At 31.4% G+C, this 9,843-nt stretch overlaps 1 protein-coding gene across 3 annotated transcripts in view; it reads right to left on the bottom strand.

The window, feature by feature from the left end:
- Positions 1 to 9,843, bottom strand: part of LOC106679232 (Histone gene-specific Epigenetic Repressor in late S phase) — a 531,726-nt gene that overhangs the window by 397,996 nt on the left and 123,887 nt on the right. The window contains exon 1 of one of the 3 annotated variants that reach the window (XM_067053685.1): positions 5,609 to 5,672. The exons of the other annotated variants lie outside the window; for them this stretch is intronic. The gene's annotated coding sequence lies outside the window, so the exon portion shown is untranslated. Of the gene's footprint in view, positions 1 to 5,608; positions 5,673 to 9,843 lie in introns of those variants that run through there. 3 annotated transcript variants of the gene reach the window in all.

Genomic DNA, 9,843 nt, shown 5'->3' with positions numbered 1-9,843 from the left:
TATTAGTAAGAAAGGAACGGATGATGAGAAGATATGTAGGTTAATTTTTTTAGCGTTCTTGGTAATACGAATTAATACAAAAATATATTTTACTAATAATAATAATGGAAGCTGCTATAATTTAATCATGTGAGTTTCTAAAATTAGTTCAGAAGAAAACATAGATCCCTTATTACTAAAAGAAATAAGTTTTGACCCTTTAGTTTTCCTAGAAAACTTTAGAGTACCTTGTGCTTTTGATAAGTCTGTTCTTATAGGTAAGGTCTGTTCTTTTGATAAAGACTGTTAGATAAAATACTTCAAATCTGGAGAGGCAAGCAGCCTTTTCATTTCCACCCTACTCGGCGGAATGGGTAATAATTTGGTAAAGGAGGTGTCAACTTTCACATATCTTTATACAATATTTCACTATAAATGTTATGATAACAGGAAATGAAACGGTAAAATAACAAACACACATATAGAGGGCCTAATAAAGCTCCCCGCAGGCATAAAATCTTAGCGACAATGACTTCAGCAGTACTGACTTAGCAGTTTTGCTCTTTGTGGTATGCAGTGTAGGCCTGCGGAGTTAATCTGTTCCAGGTGTTTGCTGATAGTTTAATTGCAGTTCCATCCACTATTACTGGATACCGGCAATACCTCGACGGGAATGGGATGCAAAAGGCATGTCCACTGTTGGGATTTCTTAAGGAATCCTTAACTAAACAAATGTGTGGAACATAAAACAATAAAATGAAAAAAAAAATCCTGCTATGCAAGTATGTACGTGATCAGAATCATGCTAAACAACCAGATTTTCCCCTAATTATCGAACACATAGGTACCCACTTTACAGAGCTTAAGGGCCCGAGGGGGATCTTCAAACACTGGATATGGCTGATATAACTGGCTAAATAATTTAGCTTCCACAGCCAGACTTGAACCCGTCTCCAGTTGATGGAAGCCTTACCCACTAAACTGCCTCAATATCATTTTAGAAAATCAGTCCAAAACTATTTACTTAATGTTTTTTTTGTTTCGATGCAAAGAACTTACTGAACCAATAGACTTACAATTATTACCAATTAGAAGCTGTAATAATAACATTTTGATAGAAACAAAAAACAAATGTTTATTAAAATTTACAACTGTATTAAATAAAAATACCTAGTGTAAGTACCTGCGATGTGAGTTATATTACAAAGGAATGAAACAGTGTTGTAGAGAAACTTCTATACGGTATAAAAAAAATTAATTAAAATCACTGACTACCAGAAGTTACGCACATGGGATTATTGATTTCAATGGAACATTTTATGGTGGTACTAGATCTAAAAATATCAGACACATGTCCGAGGGTTCTTGCTAATGTGCCCAAGAAAAAAATATTTTAAATAATTTTAGGCATATTCTTTATGCCACCTTCGCTCTGCATATATTTTATGGTCATTGTACACAGATCAATGTTACATAAGGAACATTTAGGTCTTTAAGGAGGGTTTAATTAGTATAAATAATATAAATAATTAAAACAAAATAAGGAGCATTGAGAATTTTACGAAGGATTTTGGATTGTAAGGATTGGATATGAGAGGAAATCGAAGGTTAGTGGAGCCCCAAACCTCAACTCCGTATGTGCAGATGGCCCTTATTATTGTCATGTATATCGGTCTTTTTTAATGAGTTGGAAGTTAAGACCGTTTGTCTAGTAAGTGCTGTAATAGTCGGAATCTGCGTGCAGTTTTCTGTCTTTTCAGTCTTGTGTGAGGATTCCAGGTTAGTCGTTTGTCAAGGTGTAGTCCAAGATAACGAATCTGTTCTACAGGGGCTTACCCCTGCTACTACTACAGGCTCTTAAGCCACATTATTAAAGTATACTGTAGGGCAGTCGGCAGGTTTACGACGGAGAGTAAATGTGATTTGTTGGGATTTATTTTTATCCTCCAATTTCGACACCATTCTTTGAGGGTTGTGATATGGGACTGGAGAGTTTGCGATGCAATCAAAGGGTTACTACTAACTGTGAGCACACATGTGTCATCAGCATACGTGGTAAATATAGTGTTAGGAGTTGTTGGGATGTGAGCTGTATAGACGGTGTAGAGGATGGGACCGAGGATACTACCTTGAGGAACACCAGCGGATTGAAAATAGAGGGATGAATAGGAACCATTGTGGTTTACTCGGAATAATCTATTAGTAAGAAAGGAACGGATGATGAGAAGATATGTAGGTTAATTTTTTTAGCGTTCTTGGTAATACGAATTAATACAAAAATATATTTTACTAGTCCCATTTTACAACATCAGTCGATCTTACATATATGATTTATCTTTTTGATGTTCTTAGTTTTTTAAAACTTTTTCTAGCGACTAAATTCTGGAATTCGTAGTGGAAAGGGTTTTATTTTATTAAGTTTTCTTATAGAAGATCAAAATTTAAAACCAATTTTATACGGTCGATTTTTTTATCCAACCACCATATTCACGATACATGAAGGTTCATGGGGAAGGAGGGGAGAAAGGGAGAAACAACAGGTGACACATTTTTTCTTTGAATTGAAAAATTTATTGGTTTCAATGGATTGAATGAAAATCGCGAAGATGAAACATGCGAAAAAAAAAACTCAAATTTTATGTAGTGATTTTTTTTTTTTTAGCTCCAGAGAAAAAGTCTGGTTTGGATTGTGAATCCATTGATACCAATAAAGTATTTTTTTTTTATTTTATCAACACAATCTTGTAACGATTAATTTGAAATCATAATGCTAATGAAAAAAAAAATGGTACATTTAAATAATACTGCATTTAAGTAGTACTAAGTTTAGAATATTACTGCTAATTTTATAATTTCCAACTTCTCCAATACTAGAGATGGAACAAAAAAATTTTTTTTCTAGTCATTAGCTTAAATTTACAAAATCAGTTAATTTATTGATATAAGAGAATTGTCAGACATAGATTCTGTTTAATTTTTTCCAATTCTTCAACCCTTCCCATTCTCACACCCCTAAATAACATTATCAGATCTGTAATTTAGTTTTCCAGTAGAAGTAAGCTTGTGCTACATCTAACGTTACCTCTACCTCAAAAAAGTAACCACGCGAACAAAACCTGGAAATTTCTTACACAATATTTATTTTTCCTGAGGCAATACTGACAGAATCTATCTTGAAGATTCTGTTCACCGACAAATTCAGTGAAGACTGAAACTGTCACATAAATAAAACTAGGATCTACATTAGTTAGATTTTTCATTTCATTTTTAAAGAAACAAAAAACCAAGAATAGATTTATGTATTTAAAATGTTGAAAAAGAGGTTTGCCAGGAAATAAGGTGAATTAAAAAAAAAAGAAAAGAAAAACTTCAACATTGTTTTATTTAAGAAATGAATATAATTGAAGTAAGAGCAAGTTATACTCTTGAAGACTTAATTTTAACAGAACATTCCTTTATAAATAAAGGCAGGAGAAGAAAAAATATGGTGTTAAGGACATGTACAGCAAAATAACATAAATTACAAATACATGCAAACGGACATAACATGCAATGTTCTGAATTAGTAGTTATTTATTTCATATATTAAATGAAATTTCCATATTATTCAACTTTCTTATTTAATTATATGATCACTACCATAAGAAACGATTATCATTTTTTTTTTATAATTCAATGCTTTGTATATAAATTATTATGCAATTATTTATTTTATAATATTAAGCCATTGCTAAAAATCGTTATCATTCCTAGACTAAAAAAAATTATCATAGGTACGATAACTACCATCTAAAAATAAGCAATGAATAAGTATGACGTAATAATTACATTTAAAGGGATTTGTTTAAATTGAAATTTATTAGTAATTATTGTTAGTAATACTACTGATTTAATATCAATGGTAGAACGTTTTGAAATATCTAAATTATATTAGTAATTCATTAATGACAGCCATTTAGAATATAATTATTAGCTAAAACCGAAAATAAAGGCTTATTTATTAAACCGAAAGTCAAAAGAGTTGAATTGAAATGAAAGTAAATAGAAAGAAGCCAGACGCCCTGATGCAAGAAATGGCGACACAACAGACCAAGGCATTACATCCATTTAAGAAAAATCTTTAGTTTTTTGTTGAACTAACCTTTTAAGTTTGAAGAGACTCATTTGAAAAATAAACTGAGATGGAAGGGATATCAATTTGTAAAGCTAATTAACAACGAGATAACTTTAAAAAAAAAATAATGTCTGGTATTAAATTGTCTGAGAGTTTATTGATTTTCGAAGGTGATACATTTGCACATGCGCGAAAACAAACTAGATCAATATGGATATATGTACTTAGGTAATAGCAGGTAAAACATTTAAAACTTGTATCAAATACATTTTCAGAAAATGTTTTTAGCTATACCGATTCTAGCCTTACCCATACCATACATGTGTACATTATTTTTATGGAAAGCAGATTATTGTAAGAATTTTTCAATGAATCAATAAAAGAATATGTATATTTCAAATTTGAGACAATTTTTTTTTTTTTTTTTTACGTCGTTCTTATACATTGTTGCGTCATCCGTTGACATTTATCTATTTAATCAGAACATAAGATACAGAAAATATTCATAAGAATACGACTGGTGGTAGGTTGAAATCACTAAAGAAGTAGTGAACGCTCGTAGTTTCAGTTTGTGGTAGGTCACGCCGAGGGCCACCGCAGAACCTACCTCAAGCCACGAAATAAAATCTCTTTTTTATATCAATCAATTGTCTTAAATGAATTTTATGAACCAATAAAAAAAAAATTACCTGAAACAAATATTACTTAGTCGTGTTAATACAATAAAAAGAAGAAGGATTGCTAAATTTATAAGGGAAATACAACATTAAAGTGTCAAGAAAGAAAGAATATATTTACGTACATTTATAAATTAGAATGCAGCTTTAATACACAAGAATAAACGAACTGAATAAATACAACTCCATCCAGTCCATCTTCTGAATAAAGAAATAAAGTGAAAAGAAATATCATAAAAATAATTTTTTAAATATGAGTGTACAATATTTAATCATAAAAAGTTAACAAATACATGATATCAGTATAGAACATTAACTTCATGCAGGAAAAAGAAAACGGAAACTGGTAAATTCAATTTGAATAATATCCAGAAAGCCAAGTATCATCTCAGGGAGAAAGAAATATAGGTAGGTATTTATAAAACAATAAAATAATAATACGAATGAATATTTACTGTTTTATAACTTAAAATATCATAAGAAAGAAATTTATTATTTTATATACAAAATAATGAATAAATTATTGAATACACATTTTTATAGTTAATTAATATATAAAAGTGAAATATTAATTTGAATACCAGGAGGAAGAGGATAATTAAAAAATAAATTGTAATCAAATAACCCTCGAATCCACTGATTTAATACTTTATCATATAATCTGATGATTTACTAGTCAGTGATTCGAAGATAATTAAGTGATGTTTTATTTTTATAAAAAAAAAAATAATAAAAATGTTAACCTATAGGAGAGGGAGTAGGATGTAACATAGAAACATCAAAAGCTTGTATCTAATTTACACGGGCACATCAAAAACATCCAGACAGAGATCCTTACATCTTTGATACCATCCCCTGAGGAGCACTACACCAACGAGCAGGGCTTATGCTGCACAAGTCCCTTCTCGACGAAGTCCCAAGCTGGAGTGTCCGCCTACAGTTCCCCCACTCCCTATTATATACAATCCTCCCCTCCACACTCCCCACTCCCACTCAACCAACTCCCTCTTCAGCCTTGACCTTCCAATAGAATAATAATTTAATTTGAAAGATAATAAATACAGTCATCTGGATATAACAAGGAGCATCGTGGGCTCCCGGGGCTGAATTATTTAATTATGACTTGACTACCGCCAATCAGAATGGCGTTTATGTTTATTTATGAGATGAAAACGTTTTTGTTGACTTAACTTAGGAAACTGATTTCATACTCAAAATGGCGCTATAGATATTCTTAGCATTTTACTTTACATTTTAATTTTGTTTTTCTCGCAAAGAGAGCTCAATAGTCAAGATTAATCCCAATTCTGCAACAATCATGAATTGTAGCTAATAGCTAATAGTCATGGTTATACAAAAATTCACATACATGCTTATTTACAATACTTACACTTAGTACCAAGACTCTCGAACTAACACTACCGCAGGGCTCTGTGGGATTTTAACACAAATCTCTAGTCACTTAAATGTTTCTGTAAGGCAAGTGAGAACGTTAAATCCGAATGGACCACTGGCGTTAAGTGAAGTGCTGGAAATTAATTCAAAGGATAGATTCTTCTAAAACCAATGTACTCACAAGTGATCACAGGAAAAGATCACTATTCAATTGATGATGAGATTTACGGATTATGCAAACTCAGTCGAATCTCTATTCAGGAGAGACTAAGATGTGGGAGAGGGGTTTTAATATGCGACGGTTCTTCAGCATAGAATGGTTCTACATTTATTTACATTCTAGAAAACACAGGGCAAAAAAACTCGACTACCAACTGCCAACCACCAGCCCTAACGTAATTTTTTATTATAACTATTGCCAGCCGCAAAGATGGAGAGTTGACAGAGAATGAGGAAAAACATGGGTATACCTGTTTTGAGTTAAGTTGTAAAGGGTTTTAATTTTACCGAATAATGACGATTAGGCGAATGCACATATTATAATTATAAACGATCAAATCGCCACACAATGATCAGTTTCCCCGATTTTTCCAATCGATATCGGATAAAATGAAGAGTTTATTTTGATTTATTACAATAAAAAACACAAAAAAGCTAATAAATAATTGACCATTCAAAAGAATCGATTCAACAGGAGTCGATCGTTAGAAAAGGATACAGTTAAAAAATTCGAAACGCCCAACTCTACAATGAGCTTTAGAAAAGAATAATTTTTAAGAGATCTTGAAGAAATTACCACTTAAACCATCGGAATGAAATAGTTAAAACCAAAACCTTACTATAAATCAAACCGCTTTACAATTTTTTAACTTACCGGTCGTTAATTGAGATAATAGTTTTGAAATTTAACTTCTAAACTATTGCAAAACTTGAAACATTCAATTGCGATCTAGGATGTAGGTAATTGTAATAAAAGATTCATGTAGTATGAAAAACGTTAAGGGCCTCGACTAAGGAGCCATGGTCCCATCGTTCGTACGCCTCTGCACTCAATTAAAGATGGGCAGAGTAATCAACAATACAATAAATAGAAACAATTTACAACCAAATATATATAAATGAAATAAAAAAAAATTAACACCCTCTTATTGGTTAGTATAAGTATTTATTTTTTTGGTAACAATTATTATTGAAACATTGTATGATATTCTCCGATATTTCACGTATCGATTTTGGCATTGACATACAGATTATTTAATCCAAAAACATGAATTACTTATTTAATGAAAAAAATGTCTGTAAACCAAAAAAAAGTTGAAAACCAATAAGTAAGTTCATTAAGACGCCATTGTTCAAAATTATGAGGGCAGATACACTAGAAAGTTTGAAAACAAGAGAAGCGAGGAGTTTTCGACGCCAAGGAGCACACTTGTATTATTTACTAGTCCACTCATCCTGGAAGGGTTTCATTTATTTATGTAAGAACTAAAAGAAAATTAAAAAATTTTATTATTTAATTAAAAAAAAGAGTGATATGTATTATTATATCACAAATTTATTACATTTAAAAAAAATACAGAGCAAAATTAGCAAATTCAAGAGTTAAATGCATTAAGAAGAAATAAGGTCAGAAGATATATTATTAAAAAAATTATAACTAAAATAAAATGTTCTTGTTCGTATTCCATTAAGCATAACGTGATGTTAAATTTCATTACAAAATAAAATAAAAGCACAAACAATATATTACGAAGAGAACTGTTGAAAACACTGTTCTATTAAGTTCATATAAACTAAGTTTTACCATTTATATTTTTTCGAGAACTGTTTATTTCAATTAAAATAGTTAATATATTTTTACGATAAATAGTAAATAATATATGTCCATATTTATAAGAAAAAATGCCTATAGTGAATAATTAACAATGGAGTACGAGTCATCTCACTAAGTCATTAAAGAGAACAGCTACAAGAACTGTACGGAACGAAAATCGGACGTTGCACATTTTGCCTTAGGTAGAAGTGGAACTATTTCTGAAGTTCAAAGTAATAAAAAGCGGAACCATTACAAAAAAAACCGGTTCATAGTAATAAACTTAAATGTTGATCATAGCACTGAACTTAATAGCATCCAAGAGAATTTTACGCATTCCTTGAAAACCTGACATTTACAACGGATGCTTCCGTCACCTCCGTAACCCTGAGAGTTGTAAAGAAAAGAAGTTTAGGAATTTGCCGAAGTAAGATCACATTGAAAAATTTACAAATTAATACAATAATTTAAAAAAAATAATAGTAGATTGATTAATTGAGGACAAAGACATAATACCTAAATAATAAGAACTATGCCTGGCATTAAGTGCCCCATATCTTTGGATTGTTAATAACAACCTCAGTAAGGGTTCTTACGGTATTTATTTAAAATTACTTCCCATTATAAATTATTAAAAATATATATATTTATTGAGAAATATTACAATCTGCTACAATCAATGTGTACTGGAAAAGACGCACTAGTATACATATTTCATTTATTGGATTATATATGTACTAATAATGCTATTATACGTTCGTGAAGGGTACGAAAAAAATGTACTACAATCATAGGCAATAGGCAATTGTGATAAATCAGAACGGATAGAAAAAAAAAAAGAAATAGTAAAAACATTAAGAAGGATTACTAAATTAAAAAAATATACAATAACGTAAAGTGTATTAATATTAAATGAAAAAAAAGAAGAAAAATCCACATCCACACATCCATTCTTATAAACTAGAATACACACATATAATGACTTATAAAATTTAAAATAGTTACACACAACCAGAGAATTCCCGAACATGCTTTCCCTAATATGTAAGGGATAAAGCATGGCCTAAGAAGATCTTTGCGATACTCTCTCACCGTGTCACTGGTTCTGAAAGCTAATGGAGGCTGAATGAGAGCGCTTAGGTTACAAATTGTCAGGGATAAGAGCGGGAGATCCAACTATATTTCTTTTTCAATTCATCGCGCTATCACTAGCATTTCAATCTGGTTATAGGGATTTTTATAGAATGCAACTGGATACAGATTCAACCAAGTGGTTTAGGTAAAGACGAATATTCAAACCAAATTTCAAATATTGCTGAGTAAGGTTGAGGAGTAAGGTCATCATTGAATGATTTGTTGAATATTTTCTCTGACATATAACATGGATGGTTTTATTAGTAACAAAATAAGGAGCATTCAGGATTTTCCGAACGATTTTGGATTGTAAGGATTGGACGAGAGGAATTCAAAGGTTTTGTGGAGCCCCAAAGCTCAACTCCGTGTATCAGATGGGCCTTATTATTGTCACGTAGATCAGTCATTTGTAATGAGTTGGAGTTTAGACCGTTTGTCAAGTAAGTGCTGTAATAGTCGGAATCTGCGTGCAGTTTCCTGTCTTTTCAGTCCAGGTTAGTCGTTTGTCAAGGTGTAGTCAAAGATAACGAATCTGTTCTACAGGGGTAAGAGCCACATTATTAAAGTATACTGTAGGGCAGTCGGCAGGTTTACGACGGAGAGTAAATGTGATTTGATGGGATTTGTCGGGATTTATTTTTATCCTCCAATTTCGACACCATTCTTTGAGGGTTGTGATATGAGACTATGGTGTTTGGGATGCAACCAAAGGGCTATTATTAACTGGGAGC

This window comes from Halyomorpha halys, unplaced genomic scaffold, assembly GCF_000696795.3.
Source record: "Halyomorpha halys isolate HHAL.00 unplaced genomic scaffold, Hhal_1.1 Scaffold185.1, whole genome shotgun sequence".
Lineage (NCBI taxonomy): Eukaryota > Metazoa > Arthropoda > Insecta > Hemiptera > Pentatomidae > Halyomorpha > Halyomorpha halys.
Note: the sequence above shows the minus strand (reverse complement) of the source record. Positions and strands in the feature narration are given on the sequence as shown.